The sequence below is a fragment of the Schistocerca americana genome, chromosome 1 (assembly GCF_021461395.2).
Source record: "Schistocerca americana isolate TAMUIC-IGC-003095 chromosome 1, iqSchAmer2.1, whole genome shotgun sequence".
Taxonomy (NCBI): domain Eukaryota; kingdom Metazoa; phylum Arthropoda; class Insecta; order Orthoptera; family Acrididae; genus Schistocerca; species Schistocerca americana.
This window is the reverse complement of record NC_060119.1, coordinates 247576379-247600736: the sequence shown is the minus strand read 5'-3', so window position 1 is coordinate 247600736 and position 24358 is coordinate 247576379.

The window sequence follows — 24358 nt, the reverse complement described above, 5'->3', positions numbered from 1 at the left end:
AATCAGTAGCTTCTCCACAGAATAAGCCCAGAGACGGACATGTCGAAATCACTAACTTGGAGAAGGCACAGGAGGATAGGACATCTGTGAAAACATCAAGTTACCTTCCATTCAGAACGCTGTTTCACGCAGCGACTGTCATATTGACTTGTAAATAATAGATTTCTGCTATCAGCCGTCCTTTTGATTTTTTTTTTTATTGGCACATCTAGATTTCAGCTAGAATCTAGCAATTTTCAATGCACTGTCATTTTTGATCAATGCATGTAATGCCTGTTGGTTGGGATTCATCCACAGTTCATTGTGTACCATCTGGTTCTTTTGTGTGTGGTGTTGTGTTTATGTGTGTTTGTTGAGTGTGTTTGTAATTTGCAGCTTATAAGTTCTCTTGTATTCTGGAAATTTTGCGTTTGTTTTGTATTTGTGTTTTTATTTTTTGATTGAGCCTGTGTACTTCATGTGTTTCATACCCATTGTTCCAGTTATTTGTATGATTGTACTCATTGCATTTTCTTAGTTTCTCTTACTGAGTGGGATTCTGTTTAACCTATGTAACATATCTCTTACGGCTGCAAGTTTCTGGTTGAGGGGATGGTTAGACGTGGAATGTATTGTTGTGTCTATGACTGTTCGTTTTCTAAAGATGTTAAATTTATGTTTGCCGTTTTGTTTTATTATTGTAATGTCAAGAAAATTTATTTTCTTTTCTTTTTAAAATGTCAATTTTATGTTCTGATGAGGTTTGTTGACTTCCGAGTGGAGTTCATCTGTTTTTTCACTTGGCTCATATACTAGACAATAAAGGTGAAATGCTTATGGCACGAAAATTGTTTCATTCAGTTGTAGCCTGACGGACCATAAAGAAAAAAATTAAGTATACTGTAATGTTAGACTACTGGCCATTAAAATTTCTACACCACGAAGATGACGTCCTACAGACGCAAAATTTAACAGACAGGAAGAACATGCTGTGATATGCAGATGATTATCTCTTTAGAACATTCACACAAGGTTGACGCCGTTAGCGACACCTACAATGTGCTGACATGAGGAAAGTTTCCAACCGATTTCTCATACACAAACAGCAGTTGACCGGCGTTGCCTGGTGAAACGTAGTTGTGATGCCTTGTGTAAGGAGGATAAATGCGTACCATCACGTTTCTGACTTTAATAAAGGTCGGATTGTAGCCTATCGCGATTGCGGTTTATCTTATCGCGACATTGCTGCTCGCGTTGGTCGAGATCCAATGACTGTTAGCAGAATATGGAATCGGTGGGTTCAGGAGGGTAATACGGAACGCCGTGATGAATCCAAACGGCTTCGTATCACTAGCGGTCGAGATGACAGGCATCTTATCCGCATGGCTGTAACGGATGGTGCAGCCACGTCTCGATCCCTGAGCCAACATATAGGGACGTTTGCAAGACAACAACCATCTGCACGAACAGTTCGACGACGTTTGCGGTAGCATGGACTGTGTTCACCCTTGGGGCTGCATCACAGACAGGAGCGCCTCCGATGGTGTACTCAACGACGAACCTGGGTGCACGAATGGCAAAACGCCATTTTTTTCGGATGAATCCAGGTTCTGTTTACAGCATCATGATGGTCGTATCCGTGTTTGGCGACATCGCGGTGGACGCACATTGGAAGCGTGTTTTCGTCATCGCCATACTGGCGTATCACCCGGCGTGATGGTGTGGGGTGCCTTTGGTTACACGTCCCGGTCACCTCTTGTTCGCATTGACGGCACTTTGAACAGTGGACATTACATTTCAGATGTGTTACGACCCGTGGCTCTACCTTCCATTCGATCCCTGCGATACCCTACATTTCAGCAGGATAATGCACAAACGCATGTTGCAGGTCCTGTACGGGCCTTTCTGGATACAGAGAATGTTCGACTGCTGCCATGGCCAGCACATTCTCCAGATCTCTCATCAATTGAAAACATCTGGTCAAAGGTGGCCGTGCAACTGGCTCGTCACAATACGCCAGTCACTACTCTTGATGAACTGCGGTATCGTAATGAAGCTGCATGGGCAGCTGTATCTGTACACGCCATCCAAGCTCTGTTTGACTCAATGCCCAGGCGTGTCAAGGCCGTTGTTACGGCCAGAGGTGGTTTTTCTCTCAGGAACTATGCACCCAAATTGTGGGAAAATGTAATTACATGTCAGTTCTAGTATAGTGTATTTGTTAAATGAATGCCCGTTTATCATCTGCATTTCTTCTTTGTGTAGCAATTTTAATGGCCAGTAGTGTACAAAAAGTGAAGATATTATTAATACATAGTACCCATGCGTAACAACACTGCACTCTAATTTGCAGTGGGTGGTATACCACCTCCAGAAGAATGCAGTTTAGATGCTCTACACCGACTAATCTTTTACTACATTAGCTTCGAATCTCAGGAAAATATCAGAAGCGAGATTGAAAATTGAGTCCGGGCAACACGGACAGCCAAGGCGAGCAAATCTGATTAGACAAAGGGCATTAGCATTGTCGCTGAGAGCTAGATGCTGGCAGCTGGCCTGGTGGTGGGAGGAGGGGGAGTTCGGGTGAAGCGAAGAGACGGTGAGGGGTGGAGAGGGGAGTGGGAGGTGGTAGTAGAGGGGTGGGCAGGGGAGGGAGCCAAGCCTCATGCTGACGCTATTCTGACTGGCGGAGGCAGACACCAGTAGTGAGAAAATCTCATTGAGGGCGGACATCGACATCGCGGCACTCATCCGCAGTCAGAGGAAAGCGAAAGAGGGAAGGAACAGGCGGGAGACAGGTCGTAGTCGGGGGGCTGCTTCCCTCTAAAACGGGAAAATTGCGGCCCACGGAGGAAAGAACGGTTCGGAATATACGGGGCTTCCGCGACGGCGAGTGCGCCTCATTGGCCGAGCAATCGATATTCAAGATCCGGCTATGAATAAAAGGGGTTCAAGCGGGCGCGAGCGCTGGCTTGTGGCGATCAGAGGCTGACTCATGCGTCGCAGCTGTCACACACATCACTGCGGCTGCCGCGCCGGGGGCGTCTCCTGCGGTCCGCGCGCAGCTTCGCCAAGTTGACCAAGATGAAGGACGTTGCTTCTTTCTTACTGAAGCCGTTTCTTTCGGCAATAATTGTTTGACTCACAACGAATTCCAGATACAGCACATTAGCTGTCTCGACCTTTATTAGTCACTGTTCGTCCTTTCTGTATGTCGTGAGCATAATGTGAGGGGTGTTCAAGAAGTAACTCAGCACATATTTTTTCTAAACTCGGGTTTTATTCAGAGTTCTAATATACCATTTTATTCCCCACTCTTTTGGCTACAATATCCAGTTTTTCAATACAATCTCCGTTCAACTACTTACTGGTGGGGCCTGTATGTCCGCATGATACCACTCTACCGGTCGATCTCGGAGACAACGTCTTGCTTTTTCAGTAACCATCAAATCATCCACGTACTGCTTCCCGCAAAGTGTATCCTCCATTGGGCCAAACAGACAGGAATCGGAAGGTGCGAGGTACGGGCTGTAGGTTAGATGGGGAAGAACAGTGCAATAAAGTTTTGTAAGCTCCTCTCGGGTGTGCAGACTTGTGTGAGGCTTTGCGTTGTCATGGTGATCACCTCGAATGAGAGTGTCCTTACGATCCAACATTGCAGGAGTCACAGCTGTGCGTGGGCGGTCGGCATGGGGAAGGTCGGACAGGTTTGCGCGACCTTGTTACGATGATGACAGACGCCTTGCCCAACGACTCATCGTACTTTTGTTTACTACCAGGTTTCAGTGGTTATTCTTCAACGTCTATGAATATCTGCGATGCTCTGGTGCTTCCTAAAAAGAAACTTAATGACAACTCTCTGTTTGAGAAGCAACTCCGTTCCAGACACCATACTTACGTATAGCGCTGCCACATATCGCAACTTTATGAAGCTAAAGCCGCTGAAGCGGGAATACTCTACGATTTTCTACAAATATATATATATATATATATATATATATATATATATATATATATATATATATACAGGGTGAGTCACCTAACGTTACCGCTGGATATATTTCGTAAATATATCTGACGAACCGATTCCACAGACCGAACGTGAGGAGAGGGGCTAGTGTAATTGTTTAATACAAACCATACAAAAATGCACGGAAGTATGTTTTTCAACACAAACCTACGTTTTTTTTTAAATGGAACCACGTTAGTTTAGTTAGCACATCTGAATATATAAACAAATACGTAATCAGTGCCGTTTGTTGCATTGTAACATGTTAATTACATCCGGAGATATTGTAACCTAAAGTTGACGCTTGAGTAGCACTCCTCCGTTCTTCGATCGTGTGTATCGGAGAGCACCGAATAACGTAGGGATCCAAAGGGAACGGTGATGGACCTTAGGTACAGAAGAGACTGGAACAGCACATTACGTCCACATGCTAACACCTTTTTATTGGTCTTTCTCACTGACGCACATGTACATTACCATGAGGGGTGAGGCACACGTACACACGTGGTTTCCGTTTTCAATTACGGAGTGGAATAGAGTGTGTCCCGTCCATGTCAGGCCAATAGATGTTCAATGTGGTGGCCATCATGTACCGTGTGTACCGTGATGTGCCTACAACCCCAGAGGATATGAAACAACGTATTGCGGCAGCCTGCGGCGACATTACACCAGATGTACTGCGGCGTGTACGACGTTCATTACGCCAGAGATTGCAATTGTGTGCAGCAAATGATGGCCACCACATTGAACATCTATTGACCTGACATGTCGGGCCACACTCTATTCCACTCCGTAATTGAAAACGGAAACCACGTGTGTACGTGTACCTCACCCCTCATGGTAATGTACATGTGCGTCAGTGAAAAAGACCAATAAAAAGGTGTTAGCACGTGGACGTAATGTGCTGTTCCAGTCTCTTCTGTACCTAAGGTCCAAAACCGTTCCCTTTGGATATCTACGTAATTCGGTGCCCTCCGATACACACGATCGAACAGCGGAGGAGTGGTACTTAAGCGTCAACTTTAGGTTACAATATCTCCGGATGTAATTAACTTTACAACGCAACAAACGGCACTGATTACGTATTTGTTTATATGTACAGATGTGCCAACAAAACTAACGTGGTTCCATTTAAAAAAACGTAGGTTTGTGTTAAAAAACACACTTCCCTGCATTTTTGTATGGTTTGTATTAACCAATTACACTAGCCCCTCTCCTCACGTTCGGTCTGTGGAATCGATTCGTCAGTATTTGATGTGGTTTACGAAATATATCCAGCGGTAATGTTAGGTGACTCACCCTGTATATATATATGATGCACTTTTTCAGCTGAAATTTAGCGAGAAAATCATGCATTATTGAATATGTATTATTAATCGTCTCTCACATGTTCCCAAGAATATTTGACTTCCTTGTTTGCAAATTTTCTTCCGTGGATGAAGAGCAGGAAGCGGCATTGAACAACACTGCTGTGTCAGAGGTCAGTGACAACAGTACATAAAAACTACAATGCTGCCTACACAGAGTAAGCGCTAAAATGGAGTGACTTTGTAATTGGTGCGTGGGTGGCATCAGGGATATGGAAGGGCAGCTGCCTCCCCCAATCACCCCCACCAAAAAAAAAAGTTACAAACCGAGAGATCACTTCCTCCTACGCCATGCAGACACACACGGACAATTCAAATGTCAAGAAATCCAGAAATTATATTAATGAGTAGTAGCAAATATACTCGGAGTCATCTATCGTGGAATCTCGTAATTACTTCGATATTCACTGCGAAATTAACATGATTTGACCCCCCTTTCCCTCATCTAGCTCCAGTCCCAAGGGCGATGTTGTGCGTGACCTTGGAGGAGCATAGTTTGATATGTTCCAAATGATAGGCTTCTGTCGTACATTTATTGTTTTTGTTGTTACGGAACATTTTTCTGAGAATTTTTTTTTTGTTAAGATAGCAGGCAGATAATTAAATTATTGTTCCTTGGGCAGGCAGCGGAGATTTATACTCGATAACTTTCTGCAGGAGGTCAAGTGGGGCTCCTGATGTTTGTTTTTCTCTTCGGCAAACGATCTGTTTGTCCGCCGACAGGACCACCATGCTATTACATGCAGCAACACAAAGCACTAGCCCATCCATACTTGAGGCTGGCTGATTTTCCTTCCCTGGGTCACTATATTGTTCTGAAACTCAGAGAAACCATATTTCCGTCAGTTAGGGGCAGCAGCTGAGGAGTCATGCATCGAAATGCTTCGGTGTTCGTTAAGTTCATTCGAGAAGCTTATCGTCATCAAATAGAGGGAGGCTGCTCCACGCTATTTGGTAGGAATCTTAATTTCAGTTTCCCAGGTCTTTCTTCTATGCCCGGTGCTTTACCTCAAGACGAAGTTTCATACTAACGTCGATAACATCTACCAATTTCAGTCTACTAGCCACGCATGTGCGCTACCACGTTCTGTGCTTAGTGTCTGACACAATGTCAAAAAGCTTAAGAGAAATCATCTGCTGATTACCAGAAAGAAGATAACAGCGGAACAGGAGCTCAGCAGAAGCTGGTAGGTTAAATGGAACTGCGAGACCGTTCTCCTTTTCGAACGAGGCACGGCGAGTCACTGATTAAAGTTAACCGGAAGGCCATTTCAATGCATGAGAAGAAAGTCGTGAAACAGTTTAATTGTCCGGAAGGTGCCCAGACTTATCCGGCTGGAGATCAGCGCCGGACTCTTTGAGGACACGGCTGGTTCAGCCTGGAATACTGAAGCCACTTAAAATAAAACTGCTTAGGAAAGGACCGGTGGATTTACCCATTTAAAGATTTCGCAGCTGGTGGGATTTTAATTGTGCAAAAAAAGGAAATGTAAAAACTGGTGAGAATATCACGCAAATATCGCTTAAAATTTATGTCCAAGAAGTTCATGCTGCAGTAAACACGAAGGAGGACAAGACGAAAAAAAGAAGGAAAGGAGAACACGAAAGTCGTCTGCCAATTTACGTGAGAGTATTTTATGAGAAAGGAGCCATTTTTATTCGTGACTGTTCGTCGCAGTCAGCTGCTCTCATTTTAGTAAATTCTGGAAACAGTTCCTGTTAACTTTGTTATGAGATTCGAATGGAGCTTCTTTTCGCAGCTATCAAAGCATATATTTTGGTCTTAATATGTGTAATTGTGGATCTGCACGTACGGTATTTGCAAAGCGAGAAACGGTCGACGTTGTCGTAAGCTAAAAATGGCGGTATCAGTTGAAATGACTGATGCAGTTTGTACGTGTTCTGCAATAATGTAAATTACTCTAGAAGAAAAGATTCATAAAACAAGATACTTTCACACAATTTGTCGATGTGGGAAATACGTAACACATCGTTGTAGGAGCTGTAAGTTTTCATGTGAATAGACATAAGGTATGAGGAAATATGACGGGTAATATAGAACGAAGAAGCAACAAAAAAAAGGAGAGAGAGAGAGAGAGAGAATTGTTCGGGTCATAAAGGGCCTGAGGAAAGAAGGATATCCTACTATTTAAACAGCACATCAAAACAGGCAAAGACGGAAAAAGCCTGGAGTGGTAGTACAAGTCTTGCTGAAAGGATATCAATGACAAGATTTGTCTTACGACATTATCTTCTGCTAAGACAAAGAATAATTACGGAACCTGTCGAACACAGTGATCAATGTACTAAGTACAGAATATGAATTGAGAGTAAACCAAAGAAAGACGAAAGTAATTGATAACAACTAATGTCAGATTAGCAATAAACTTAACATCAAAACTGAGGACCACGTATCAGACGCAATTACGGAATTCTGTTCTCACTGAAGCAAAATAACGGATGACGGATGATAACAGAACAGACTTAGGCAACAAGACCATTCCTACTAGATTATCAAACATAGACCTTAATTTGACAAAGAAATTTCTTAAAACGCACGGTTTATAGCATTTCATTGTATGGAAACGAAACACGGTCTATCGGAAAACAGGAAGAGGAAGTGTTTGAGATGTTTCTGCGTAGAAAAATATGTAAAATTAGGTGGGAAACTATTCGCAGTTTTGGTGAGGAAAGAAATATGTGGAAAACACTGACAAGTGGTGCATGTGATATGTGGGTCAGCCATCAATATTTGCAAGGACGTTCTATACTGAAAATAAAGGGACAAGTACTTAGGCTCCCTAGTATTTTAAAAGAAACTGAAGGTCAAAGTAAATGACGGAAAATCACATTTTCAATGCTAGAGATCGCAAGATCGTCTAAAAACAAACATTTTTTATTACTACGAAATAATAAAATTTTATAATAATAGTACTTTGTTAGTATGAAATGGGATCCATAGTTAATAATGTTCAAATTCTTAACATTTGTGTGTTTTCGTGCTGTAGTGTGGGTACGCATGTAACAGAGTGCCGTTGGCGGTCGAGCAGTAGAGGTGTTAAACTTCCAGATCACTGCTCCGTGTTCGTCTTGATCGTAGTTTTCTTTTTTTTAATTCGATATTTTTTCAGTGTTTCTGATAATCGGAATACTTTTTAAAGTAAAAATCGGGAGGAACGATTGATACACAAATGAGTGTATAAAATGTATTTACAGTTATTTTCATAGTGTTGCACACGAATACAAAAGTACACACAAAATAAGTAATTCCGTAATCCTAAAAGATTTCCAAGTGAAAGGGTATCAATGAGACGATTGTCTGATGACATTGTTGTCCTGAGTGAAACTGAAGAAGAATTACATGATCTGCTGAACGGAATGAACAGTTTAATAAGTACACAACATGGATTGAGAGTAAACTGTAGAAAGACGAAAGTAACAGGAAGCAGCAGAAATGAGAACAGAGAGGAACTTAACACCAGGATTGATGGTCACGAAGTAAATGAAGTTAAGGAATCCTACTAACTAGGCAGCAAAATAATCAATGATGGACGAAGCAAGGAGCATATCAAAATCAGACTAGCACTGCCAAAAAGGGCATTCCTGGCCAAGAGAAGTCTACTAGTAAGCCTTAATTTGAAGAAGAAATTTCTGAGAATGTACGTTTGTAGCAAAGCATTGTATGTTAGCGAAACAGGGACTGTGGGGAAACTGGAACAGAAGAGAATCGAAGCATTTGAGATGTTCTACAGACGAATATTGAAAACTAAGTGGACTGATAAGGTAAAGAAAGAGAAGGTTCGGCGCAGAATCGGAGAGGTAAGGAATATGTGGAAAACACTGACAAGGAGAAAGGACTGGATGATAGGACATCTGTTACGGAATCAGGGAAAGACTTCTATGGTACTAGAGGGAGCTGTAGAGGGTAAAGCCGGCCGAAGTGGCCGTGCGGTTAAAGGCGCTGCAGTCTGGAACCGCAAGACCGCTACGGTCGCAGGTTCGAATCCTGCCTCGGGCATGGATGTTTGTGACGTCCTTAGGTTAGTTAGGTTTAACTAGTTCTAAGTTCTAGGGGACTAATGACCTCAGCAGTTGAGTCCCATAGTGCTCAGAGCCATTTGAACCATTTTTTTTGTAGAGGGTAAAAACTGTAGAGGAAGACAGAGAATGGACTACACCCAGGAAATAATTGAGGACGTAGGATGCAAGTGCTACTCTGAGATGAAAGAGTTGGCGAAGAAGAGGAATTCGTGGCGGGCCGCATCAAACCAGTCAGAAGACTGATGACAAAATAAATAAAAAAAGTCGCCTATTCGTCAGTGGGCTGAAACATATCATAGACACACAGCGCACAACACTCGAATTAAATCGCGCCGTATTGCGCATTGGCATGTTTTTCGGCCCACTATTCGTTTGTGTCTCAAAGCCTCCCTTGAATGACAGGCGCGGACAATTGGTTATGGACCAACGCATGACTTTTGGTTATTCGCTGTTCTGCTGTGATTCCGCATGATTTTGAAGTCGTGCAATGAAATGACTTTAACTGTCAGAAAAAGTAAATGTTATACCGTTGATAAAGAGAGGTACATATCGATGTTATCATTTTCGCTCTGCAGGTAGGTTGCGCATCATCATCTACGAAAGTAACGCGTCGTGATAGTTCGGCCACCCCATGAAACGATTATCAGGCAAAGTATAATTGATGCATCTTACCCGATTTTCAGCACGTGACGAATGCCTTTCGAAATACCCTGTGGAGAGCTTGGATTTCTTTACAGTTCCATGTACCGAAATTTCCATTGTTGAAAACACAAGTACGCTCTCGGCAGCAGTTTTCCGGATGTAATGATGGATTATAGCGAGGAGTACGGTTGTGTAACTTAATTCACACTACCGACTGCAACGAACATTTTATTCTGGCCTCCATGTGTAAACATACGCTTTATAGTGACGCAATATTCGCATCCTGTTCGTACCGTGTACAATCATTGTTAACTTGGTACTTTTTTGTGCGGCCATCGACGTGTGACGGTACGTCACATAAAATGGCATTTTAGTAAAAGAAAAAAGGTTTTTGCTTGTGTCACGTGTGAATTATAAATTATTTCAAGACTGCGTACGTGTGCGCGATGTATAAGAAAGATTACGAAAGTTAATAATACCACCAAAAATCACAAACAGCGATGCGATATAAAAAAAGAACATTCTTTTTATCTGTGCAATGAAAATGAACATGACCAGAGACTATTGCTTGATTGAAATTGTTCCTATTTTTGTTTCGTCTAGAGGTAGGCCGCCATTGTAGCGCTGGATAATATTTAATGTAAGTTTGGTTGTAATTAAGTAAAATATACTTATAATTGGTATTGGAAAATGTTTATTATTGAGTTAATTGTCACTTCGCCTGATCACAACGATTAATTCTCATTAAGCAAGTTTTTACAGAACTTCGTAGTGCATGGAGCTCATCTCCCCTAGCATGATTTAGTCGGCCATTACGCTGACTGTATAATTTAATTAAAATTTCATCTATTAATATTAAATGTAAATGTGAGAGGTTTCTCTACCTTGATCTTACAATAGTCTCAGAGTTAACAGAGTAAAAATAGATTTCGTTTATTAATATTTAGCATAGTGAATGAGTTCAGTATGTTTCATTTCGGCCGCCTAACGGCAGATGAGATTCTCTCCGGTTTTGCCTTGCAAATAATGAACAAGAAATGTTGAAAATCATTACATTCCGCAATATCTCAGTTAATCTTTGTGTAGCCCCTGATACCCATATTAATAATTACACTTTGCGTAAGAATAGGCATATTTTATTTTCTAAGTAGCAGCCTCACGCAAACTATTTATTAGAAGGCGGTGAGTCTTTCGTTGTGTTCAAAAAATATATTGTACGTACTTCGGGGCAACCGATGTCAGTACGAGTGTTATCTTGGTATAAGTTAATTAAAAGTCTCATGCTAGCCCACAATATTTAAAGCCACCCCAACCAAAGTCATAAAAAATATAATTATAAAAATAAGTATCCCGCGGTAAGTGGCCACACACATACACATATACCGTGATAAGTGGCACCCCACGTTGGGCGCCACTTATCCCTGTATAACTGTGACACAGTCTTGAAATAATTTATAATTCACACGTGACACAAGCAAAAACCTTTTTTCTTTTACTAAAATGTCAGTTTATGTGACGTACCGTCACAGTCTGACGTATCATAAATATTTAAAGGATTAAAAAAAAAAACAATGTTGTAACCTCTTTCGTACAAGGGAGTGGATCCTTTAAAGAATCGGCGAAGGGTGAGTTACTTGTTTTGATTAACAAATCACATTCTTTTAGTGCCAGATCAAGTGCATTTTAAGCTTTACCGAAGTAAGCGAGTGAATGATTTAACCCTAGATTACTGAAACCTCGTACAATTTACAACTGCGACAGGGTATGACACACGACATTTTGTACTTAATTTATTATGTAACATACACTGTAGGTCTAATGAAGGTAATTAACTAATGCATAACCTATAAATTATTACTTCCTTTGAATACATTTGGAGTAGTACATTTTACGATCGTTTAGTAGCAATGAAACATTTCCACTCTTCAGTGTTCCAGGGTTAAGAACGACAAGGCAGGGAGACCTCTGAATCGTACCGAAAGGAAGAAAACAGTTAGAAAGGATAGTAATTCTGGGAGAAGAGTTCAGAGGTAAGGTGGGCAGAGAGAGAGCCGGTGACGTCAGCGAAACGTGGAGGAGACGGCGGCCGCCCAGGCGACGCCGAGGTAACTTGTGAGGCGCCGCCGCCAACGTGTCAACAGCGCCGGGTAATGCCTGGCTGGCACTTGGGACGCACTAAGCCGGAAGTCGCTAATTGATTGCGTCTCTTAAGTGGTTTACGCTGGCCGCCTCCTATCTGCGGGCGCCAAAGATCCTGGTATAGGCGTCTCCCTCAAAAGCGGCGCCCGCGGGTTTTCTCCTCATCCGCTTCCGCCCCTTTCCGCACCTGACGACTGTTGTTACCTCCAGACGCTATGTACCCACAACCATGCTTTCCTTTCAGTTTGGCTTACCGATAAATCCTAAATATGCCGGGTCGTGTCCTTACGATTTTACATACCCGGTGTCCCAGATGTCTTTCCCCGACTAAAAACATTCGTAAGGTATAAAATATGGCACATCACTTTTTATCTTGAATTGTATGTGACATATTGCAGTTTTTCTCTACTTACATACTTAATGTTACCGCAAAGTGTGGTGACCTTGAACATTTTAAATTCATTTTTGTAAGTTAAACAAAATCTTCTCAAGATATTGACAAGAAAACTTTTTGGGAAGTTGCAAGAGGTGTTGCTCAATATGACAAAGCAAATAATATATTTTTATCCCCCACACTTAGTTTACATTTTCTTGATTTTTCATTGGTTCGGGGTCATTTTGAACGTGGAAACATTTGCCTATTTTGTGGGAGTCATGCCATTTACGGTTTAATGTCACGCCTATCATATGAAAGAGAATGGTATTCGTATATAAATGTAGTTTTGAACGTAAATGATTTTGAAATATGTGAGTATTATTTACGAGTTTCCTTCAATCACATTAAACTTTTTAGATGGCTTTATTTTGCTAATAATGGAAATGGTTGTAAGTTACTTATCAAATAAGAAAATTCTTTAATAACAGGCCTTTTCAAAACAATTTGTTTGACTTTAATCAAGGTAGTTCAAAAACAGGTATCAAATTTTAAAGAATTACATTTGTAAACACTCTACAGAAAAGGAAGTCACAGGGAACGAGTGTTCATTCTAGGAGATGTAATAGCCATCAAATTTTAATCCAAAATGAAACCATCCCCTTCTATCATCTTTCTCAAAACCTGACACAACAGGAACATTAAACCATACCAAAAATAAAATAAAAGAAATTCATCTTATTTCATCTTGGAATGCCATTTCATAATAAATGTAATTTCATCATCACTAATCAGTGCTGGCTAATGGTGCCTCAGTTTTAAAGGCGCTTGGAAGAAAAACTTTCTTCCATCATGTTTTGTACAAAACTGACGCGTTTTACTCGTATTTGTGGGCAAAATACACGTTGATACCAGCAAATAAGAAAAGAGCAACCATCCACGGTTACGAATGCTGTATGCACTCTAAGGCGAAAGAAATGACACCACGAAGGTATTACCGAATGGAACAGGAATCGGTAGATGTGACCTATACATGCATACAAACAAATGAGTACATTCGCAGAAAAATTGTATGACTTATTCAAGAGAAAAAACTTCACAAATTGAGCAAGTCAGTACAGCAAGTAGATGTGTCTCTGCACATTATGCGAGCAGTTATTCAACTTGGCATTAATTGACGGAGTTGTTAGATCGTCAAAATCGCGAGCTGGTTCGAGGGCCTTGCCCATAATATTCCAGCCGGCCGGAGTGGCCGAGCGGTTCTAGGCGATACAGTCTGGAACCGCGAGACCGCTACGGTCGCTGGTTCGAATCCTGCCTCGGGCATGGATGTGTGTGGTGTCCTTAGGTTAGTTAGGTTTAAGTAGTTCTAAGTTCTAGGGGACTGATGACCATAGCAGTTAAGTCCCATAGTGCTCAGAGCCATAATATTCCAAACGTTCTCCATTGGGGAGAGATCCGACGACCTTACTGGCCAAGGCAGGTGTTGACAAGCACGAAAACAAGCAACACTCGCCGTATGTGGGCGGGCATTATCTTGCTGAAATGTTAGCCCAGGATGGCTTGCAACAACGGGTAACAAAACGGGGCCTAGAATATTATCGTCGTTTCGCTGTGCTGTAGGGTGCCGCGGAGACAGCCAAAGGGCCCCTGATATAAAAGGAAATGTCATCCCATGCAATCACTCCCTGTTGTCGGGGCGTATGGGGCCTGGAATCTCAGAGACCGGAGCGGAATTGTCTTCAGTGATGCGTCCCACTTCGAACTGAACCTCGATGACCAGCGAAGACGTCCCGGACAGTGGTAGGATGCCAACCAGACGGCCCGACAAGCAGGAGTGATGGTCTGGGGTGCCATTTCTTTTTCGTTGCAGGATCGCTGTGGCTGTCACCCGCGCACCCTTGCTGCATGCGGGATGTTTCCAGAATGAGATTTTCACTCTCCAGCGGAGTGTGCGCTGATATGAAACTTTCTGGCAGATGAAAACTGTGTGCCGGTTCGCAGGAGAGCTTCTGTAAAGTTTGGAAGAGTGAACAGAGCAGCTATAGCGACGCTACCATTGACGCCGTCGCAGTCGCCTCCGCGGCTGCCGACGCGGAGGAAACTGTTCGCAGGGGCAGAGGATGTAAGTTGGGCGCACGCCCCCATGAACCTAATCGGTCAGCGCACCTTAACATGACGGCACGTGTGATAGCCGAAATATTGTGCCCGTTGGAGACTATGAACCGACAGTACACCTGTGGACTGTTGAATCAATGCATTCGCCTGGAGAAACTGAAGAATACATTACCAAATTTCTATAAACGGTTTTCTTGTGATTGCCAGTCTGCGTTCTGCGTTTCATATTCTCTTTCCTTCGGCAATCGTCATTAATTGTTCTGCCCAGATAACATATCTCGTCTACTATTTTTAACGTCTGGTTTCTAATCTAGTTCCTTGAGCATCACTTGATTTACTTGACTATTCTACATTATCCTTGTTTTAATTTTGTTGGCATTCTTCTTGTTAATTCTCTTGAAGACACTATCCATTCGGTTCACCTGATTTTCCAAGTACTTGGCCTTCTGTCGCAGAACGAAAATACTATCAGATAACGTTAAAGAGTTTATTTTTTTCTCTCTGAACTCCAGCTCCTTTTCTTTACTTTTTCTTTATTTCCTTTATTGCTTGCTGCATGTACAGACTGCATAACATATAGAATAGAGTGTATCATTGTCCCATTCGTTCTCAGTTACAGCCTCCCTTTAATCTCCTTCGGTTTTTATACCTGCAATTTGGTTCCTGTACAAGTCTTAGGTATATTTTCACTCCCTGTGTTGTAGTCCCGGTACTTTGTAATTTCAAACACCATTTACCAGTCAACATCGTCAGACAAAGACTTTTCTAAATCTGTGAATAATATAAATAGATATTCGTTCTCCCTACGTCCTTAGATGAGCGTAGTGTCAGAATAACTTCGTCCGATTGTAAACTCTGAATAAACTCTATTCTGCCGGAGGGTCAGGTGATAGTTATGACTAGAATAGGTGTAACATTACTTCTGCTGCAAAATATTTTGGTCAGATAGTAAACTAAAAGAAGTCCACGAATGCTTGCAGATCTTATGACAGACGAAATTTTTACCTTCCCTTCATTTCTTACATTTAAAAAATTTCGTTACAGCTCTGATAACCATATCCGCAGACCATTCGAAAAATAAATGGAAAATAAGTGTGTAATAATTTTAAGTAATTATTTTCAAAATCTTTTTTGTTTTCACAAAACTAGTCTTAATATAAACCATCAAGTGAAATAAAAATCTTAATATAATCTTACAACGTTTCTCTTTTGCCTCTTCAATTGATTACAAATTGCTTATATGAGTAATGATAGCTTTCAAATAAAAATTTCAATTTTTAATGTATTTATGTCGGCGTATTTCATTTTTTAGCTTACAGAAAGCTTTATTGGCATCTTAAAAAAATTAATTTTAGTTACTGCAGTGTTTTTTTTTCAGTGATTGTGAAGTTCTATGCAGTGTTCCTTCCTGTATTATCGAACTTTGCAAGCACTGTCAAATATAGACACTGCGTTAGTGTATTCCATGCCAAAGCCAAGATAACCAGAGGAGAAAACTGTATAAATCTCTCCCCGTGCGGGAATCACATCAGTGTGCGATCGCTAGGGAAAGCAGACACTGCGAGATATGGACCTTTGTGTCTATACACGAAGCGTGGTCGGAGAGCCAAAGCACTTAACACGACCGCTCGCGTGATGTGGGAAATCCGGGTTCTGATCCTGGTCCAGCAAAAATTTCCATTTATTTCCAGTAAATTGTGTAGCTGTTGTGGCAAGGTTTTCGCAGTCTGCGAGTAAACTTCATAACTTTTTATTGAAACACTGTTCTCATCTGTTAGTTTAATGAAGTTCTATAAGAACCGCTTTCATAAAAGAAATTAACACTAATATAAGCAATATCTCGCGCCATATTTACATTCAGATATTTAGTTTTTGTATAAGAAAGCTGACACCGAAAAAAACATGAGTATTACGTAAATTGATATTATCAGTCAGAAACCAACCGTGCGATAACAGAAAATGGTATGGAAATAATTTTAATAAAATAGAATAAATTAAAAATGACTTGATTCGCTATGTTACGAGAAATGTTAAGAAACACATTGAATTATAACGAATATTTCCGTTTAGTACCATAAGCCCCTCCCCCCTCCCCCCACAAACAATCAATCAATCGAGAATTTTTCTTACTTCACTAGCCCTTCTATGAAATTTTATGAAAACGGAGTACGAAAATATGATAGCTTACAGTCAAAGATTATTTTTCTGCCCTAATTAACGTAATTCACAAGAATTTTCCCACATATTCATAATTCGAGAACTATATAGCGAAGAGGTACATTGAACTGCAAATGAAAATGTCGGGACAGACACTTGGACAACTAAACAATTCCTTAACCTATAATCAGTTAGCTCCACATTAGATATTACACACAATGGTCTTCATTTAGATTCTTCATTACTATTTAAAGATATGCGTGTATTGGTTCACATAGTTTTTCTAGTGCTGTAATGACTTCTTTAAGAATTAGTCAGTAATATTCCTTAATTTTTCTTCTAATTTGTAAATTCAGGATAAGCATTGTATTTCTAAAATTATACCATACGATTCTGCAACTACGATCAGTAGGATGCATCTCATTTTTTGGATTATCAGTGTTCTGACGTGTTCGACGCAACCCGCCACGAATTCTTCTCCTGTGCCAACATCTTCATCTCAGAGTAGCCCTTGACCTACATCCTCAATTATTTGCTCGATGTATTCCAATCTCTGCCTTCCTCTACAGCTTTTGCCCTTTACAGCTTCCTCTAGTACCATGGAATTCATTCCCTGACGTCGTAACAGATGTTCTATCATCCTGCCCCTTCTCCTTGACAGTGTTTTCCAGATATTTCTTTCCTCTCCGATTCTGCGCAGAACTTCCTCATTCCTCACCTTACCAGTCCAACTAATTTTCAACATTCGTCTGTAGCACCACTTCCCAAATGCTTCGATTCTCTTCTCTTCTGGTTTTCCCACAGTCCATGTTTCACTAACATACAACGCTCTACTCCAGACGTACGGTCTCAGAAATTTCTTCCTCAAATTAAGGCCAATATTGGTATTGTTAGATTTCTCTTGACCAGAATGCCCTTTTTGCCACTGCTAGTCTGCTTTTGATGTCCTCTTTGCTCCGTCCGTCATTGGTTATATTACTGCCTAAGTAGCAGAATTCCTTAACTTCATCTACTTCGTGACCATGAATCGAGATGTCAGTTTATCGGTTTTCTCATTTCTGCTACTTCTCATTAATTTCGTCTTTCTTCGGTTTACTCTCAGTCCATATCATGTACTCATTAGACTGTTCATTCCTTTCAGCAGAACACGTAATTCTTCTTTACTTTCACTGAGGATAGTAATGTGGCCGGCCGAAGTGGCCGCGCGGTTCTGGCGCTGCAGTCTGGAACCGCGAGACCGCTACGGTCGCAGGTTCGAATCCTGCCTCGGGCATGGATGTGTGTGATGTTCTAGGGGACTAATGACCTCAGCAGTTGAGTCCCATAGTGCTCAGAGCCATTTGCAACATTTTTGATAGTAATGTCATTAGCGAATCATGTGACTGATATCCTTTCACATTGAATTTTAATCTCACTTTTGAATCTTTCTTTTATTTCCATCAATCCCTCTTCGGTGTACAGACTGAACAGTAATGGCGAAAGGCTACATCCCCGTCTTACACCCTTCTTAATCCGAGCACTTCGTTCTTGGTCGGCCGCTCTTATTATTCTCTCTTGTCCAAATGGTCCAAATGGCTCTGAGCACTATGGGACTTAACATCTGTGGTCATCAGTCCCCTAGAACTTAGAACTACTTAAACCTAACTAACCTAAGGACATCACACACATCCACGCCCGAGGCAGGATTCGAACCTGCGACCGTAGCAGTCGCGCAGTTCCGGACTGAGCGCCTAGAACCGCTAGACCACCGCGGCCGGCTATTCTCTCTTGTCTCTTGTACATAGTGACATAGTGAATACTATCCGTCTCTCCCTATAGCTTACCCCTATTTTTCTCAGAATTTCGAACATCTTGCACCATTTTACATTGCCAAACGCCTTTTCTAGGTCGACATAACCTATTACCGTTTCTTGATTTTTCTTTAGTCTTGTTTCCATTATCAACCGCAAGGTCAAAATTGCCTCTATGGCGAGCCCAATGTAACAAAAATTACTTCACGAGTATTATATGAAGTTTCTGAATCTCTAACCTTTCATCAGTAACTAACGATGAAAGATTAAGGAAATTTGTTTTTGTGCAGTGAGTTTGAACGCTTGAAAGACACGAATGTCGTGCCTCGTGTGGTATCGACTGGAGTTCTACGTGTACAAAAACTTTCAAGTACACTGCAGTACACTGAGGACTGCCTTGAATACGAAAACAACTTCCTCCTTCAGACAACTTCATGCTTTATAGGGAACTTCTGAGAAAATGTATACTGTATATTCGAAAGGATTTCGTGTGGTAAAAAATCGAAGGCCCGCTTTCACCAGTTTCCAAAACGTTTTCCTTCGCTCATATAGTCTCGTTTAATGTTACGTAACAAAAATATTAACTTGCCCGCTACAGCCAAAGATCACGAGTTCCAGTCTCGGTCCGTCATATAGTTTTAATCCTATAGGAAGTTTCGTAGCAGTGCAAACCTCGCTGCGGAGTGAAAATTTCATTCTGGAAATATTAATTAGTTTCTTATTAACCAATTCAATTCTCCTTTCATTGCAGTGATGGCACAGCACTCAGAAACTGTTTTCTTTTGTAATAGTTGTACAGATCACACACCTACGCTAATTTCAAGGAAGTAACCTCAGTTGTTATTGAATATAGGTTACGACTTGCTCAGCATTTAAATTTACACTTTAGTCAAGCGAATAACGCGTCGCTCGAGATCTGGTTGGTTTGTTATGATCATTGTACTCACGAGAACAATGTTCACAACTCTGTGAAACTTTTTGTTGGTTATTTAACTTTTAAATTTAACACATCATCTTCACATCTGAATTCGACGGCTTCTTATAGAGACTTCGGCCATTCCAGAATAGCCGTCAATCTGTTAGTCGTTCGTGCGCACCAATTTCACCTTTGTCCAGCACCAGGCTGCCCTGTCGTTATACCGATGTAAGCAAACTTTAAAACATGGCTGTATAACTGCAAGCTTCACCTATCAGCAATTTGTCCTAAATGAAAGGAGCATGTCTTCGTTACCTTTCGTTGCCGTAATATTGACCATATTCACTGAAGAGAAGTTTTTGATTGGAAGCGATGGGTATGCCTAAGACCTTTTAAAGTTGTTGCACCAGATGATGTGGTGGAACCGATTTTGTTTCAATAAACAAAACTTTTACCAGCTATTAGCGGAATACTTCCTAAAATCATACCTTTCAGCAACTGCGGATGCCCAGAATAGAAAACAGTTTTTAAGTTTTCATTACCTTCTTTTTGTCAGCATTAATAGATATTCGAAAAGGATAATACGAATTAAATTACTCTCAGATTATCGCAGAAAATGAAACATACTTAAAAGGAAATAAATATTGGCATTCATCTGAACCCTTTAACCCATTCCATAGTGGATGCGATGGGGCTTAAAGAAATCGAACTTTACAACCGGCTGAACCTCAGACAGCCAACGACCATTTTGGGGTGTAGAACGAAATGACGGAATGATTTATAGTTAAGGAAGGTCTATCTTGTGCTTTGGGAAGAAAATAACGCTTAAGGAGGTTAGAAATACAACTAAATGTTAAGTGGGAATTAGTTCCTGTTTTGTGCGTGTAGTGTGTTTTATCAAGAAGTTTCCCTTGCATAAAATATATATTAGGCCTATATTTGACAGTGGCAACATTCTACTGGTTCTGTCGTACCTTGTCACAATGAATCAAGATGTAAATGCGTACAGTAGGCATGAATTCACTTCATTAGTAATATTTTGCACGTAATTTTTGGGTTTTGTAATTTCATGTTGAAGCAGATGATGAATCTTCCGGTACCCGACAGGTACACACTAACACTGAAATTGAAGACTCACTTTAAATATTATCCAACAGCCTACTTTCCCAGTTATGTAATTAATACTATTATCTAACCAGTGTACACCAAGCCCAGGGCACTGAAACAAATACAGAAAATCCTGATCTGTCTAACCAAGTAGGTGTACTAAGCGCTTTCAACAACAGCTTCTTTTTTTTTTTTGGGATCATCAGTTTTCTGACTGGTTTGATGCGGCCCCCCACGAATTCGTCTTCATTGCCAACCTTTTCATCTCAGAGTAGCACTTTCAATCTACTTCCTCAATTATTTGCTGGATATATTCGAATATCTGTCTTCCTCTGCAGTTTTTACCCTTTACAGTTCCGTCTAGTACCATGGCAATTATTCCCAGATGTCTTAACAGATGTCCTATCATCTGATCCCTTCTTCTTGTCAGTGTTTTTCATATATTCCTTTCTTGGCCCATTCTGCAGAGGACCACATCATTCCTTACCTTATCAGTCCATCTAATTTTCAACATTCTTTCATAGCAACTTCTCAAATACTTCGATTCTGTTTCGGTTTTCCCACAGTCCATGGTACACTGCTATAAAATGCTGTGCTCCAAACGTAGATTTCCAGAAATTTCTTCAACAAATTACCACCTGTTTTTGATACCAGTATACACTCCTGGAAATTGAAATAAGAACACCGTGAATTCATTGTCCCAGGAAGGGGAAACTTTATTGACACATTCCTGGGGTCAGATACATCACATGATCACACTGACAGAACCACAGGCACATAGACACAGGCAACAGAGCATGCACAATGTCGGCACTGGTACAGTGTATATCCACCTGTGGCAGCAATGCAGGCTGCTATTCTCCCATGGAGACGATCGTAGAGATGCTGGATGTAGTCCTGTGGAACGGCTTGCCATGCCATTTCCACCTGGCGCCTCAGTTGGACCAGCGTTCGTGCTGGACGTGCAGACCGCGTGAGACGACGCTTCATCCAGTCCCAAACATGCTCAATGGGGGACAGATCCGGAGATCTTGCTGGCCAGGGTAGTTGACTTACACCTTCTAGAGCACGTTGGGTGGCACGGGATACATGCGGACGTGCATTGTCCTGTTGGAACAGCAAGTTCCCTTGCCGGTCTAGGAATGGTAGAACGATGGGTTCGATGACGGTTTGGATGTACCGTGCACTATTCAGTGTCCCCTCGACGATCACCAGTGGTGTACGGCCAGTGTAAGGAGATCGCTCCCCACACCATGATGCGGGACCGTAGCCCAGCTTCATGGAGACGGTTGCGAATGGTCCTCGCCGATACCCCAGGAGCAACAGTGTCCCTAATTTGCTGGGAAGTGGCGGTGCGGTCCCCTACGGCACTGCGTGGGATCCTACGGTCTTGGCGTGCATCCGTGCGTCGCTGCGGTCCGGTCCCAGGTCGACGGGCACGTGCACCTTCCGCCGACCACTGGCGACAACATCGATGTACTGTGGAGACCTCACACCCCACGCGTTGAGCAATTCGGCGGTACGTCCACCCGGCCTCCCGCATGCCCACTATACGCCCTCGCTCAAAGTCCGTCAACTGCACGCGGTTTCACAGTCCTTCAATCACTTCCCATAGATGCTCACGACAGTAGCACGCGAGCAGACGACCAGCTTCACCATTTCCGAGGTTTCCCATGGGCCGGGGCATAACAATTCTCCCATTATCAAAGTCACTTGCCTCAGAGGACATCCCCCCTCATTGCGATCCGTATTCTCGTTAGAATGATTATTCACTTGACTTTGCTCCGTCTATAATACTAGGTGTTCTAGGAGGAATGAACAATATTCAGAAGTATGAATTCAGTGTTCCGAAACTGTTTCACTGCGGAAAATCGTAACACGGTCCCTGACTTCAGCCGTCGCACGGACGCCAAAATGGAAAATATTGAAATAAACGATATCGGAATTGAAAAACAACTGCTATCACTTAGTAGCGGAAAAGCATCCGGACTAGACGAGATACCCTTAAGATTCTACAGTGATTATGCTAAAGAACTTGCCCCCTTTCTATCAGCAATTTATCGTAGATCGCTGGAAGAACGTAAAGTACCTAGCGACTGGAAGAAAGCGCAGGTCGTTCCCATTTTCAAGAAGGGTCATAAATCAGATGCGAATAATTATAGGCCTATTTCGCTTACGTCAATCTGTTGTAGAATAATGGAACATGTTTTGTGTTCTCGTATTATGACGTTCTTAGATAATACAAATCTCCTTCATCATAACCAACATGGATTCCGCAAACAGAGATCATGTGAAACTCAGCTCGCCCTATTTGCCCAAGAAATTCACAGTGCCGTAGACACTGGCGAGCAGATTGATGCCGTATTCCTGGACTTCAGGAAGGCATTTGATACGGTTCCGCACTTACGTTTAGTGAAAAAAATACTTGCTCATCAGTATGGGCCCCTTACCAGGTTGGATTAATAGAAGAGATAGACATGATCCAGCGAAAAGCAGCGCGATTCGTCATGGGGACATTTAGTCAGCGCGAGAGCGTTACGGAGATGCTGAACAAGCTCCAGTGGCGGACACTTCAAGAAAGGCGTTACGCAATACGGAGAGGTTTATTATCGAAATTACGAGAGAGCACATTCCGGGAAGAGATGGGCAACATATTACTACCGCCCACATATATCTCGCGTAATGATCACAACGAAAAGATCCGAGAAATTAGAGCAAATACGGAGACTTACAAGCAGTCGTTCTTCCCACGCACAATTCGTGAATGGAACAGGGAAGGGGGGATCAGATAGTGGTACAATAAGTACCCTCCGCCACACACCGTAAGGTGGCTCGCGGAGTATAGATGTAGATGTAGATGTAGAATGATCATTCGAAGCAAAAAATCTAGTACACAATGGCTCTAAAACGCAAACGTCAAGAGGTATGCTCACGTCTTCATCTTGGATACTGTGAAACAAAATCATTTCAGAACAAAAACAGTCTCGGTTGGAAAATTACTTAATGTCAATGACGCATTGCTCTCTTCTATGGCATTATCAGATTGTATACAAAAACAAGAAATTAATCAGTAAGATACAGTTGGAGAAAAAGAGCATGACCCTATATCTTACACTGCTACGCAGACAATGTGAACTAAAAGTAATAAAATCTTACGTAAAAGTGGCTGGGTGCATGACCCATCAGTCAAAAAACCACATGTAATGTAAAATAGACAGCAAGATCGCCGGATATATAATCCACCCGTCATGAAACATCTAAACTACGAAGTGTAAGGAGAAACACAGCCAGAATAACACTGAAGAAGTACAAATATGTGGCGGAAAAACTTTCCACGGTGATCGTATGTTACCTTGAGCACATCAGCCGGCTCCGCCTTGGCAATACAAGATAGGGCCAAGCTGATGATATGGCGCAGACAAATAGCGAAATTCTGTATGACCCACTGACGTCTCGGAATATCGATGTTATCGAGGCCCATACCAGTGGCCTCTGGGTACCACTGAGCCAGAATGCGGTCACCAAAGCGCTGATCCAGGATATGAAACCCTCTTCTGCTTCGACGGGGTCCAGCTCCGTACCGATTATTTCATGATCAGACATTGCACACTACACAGTCACCAATTGTGGATGAAGAAACTTCCCCATCGCAAAATTCGGATTCTCAGTCGCCCAAATGAGCCAATTTTGCTTATTAACGAACCCATCCACAATGAAGTG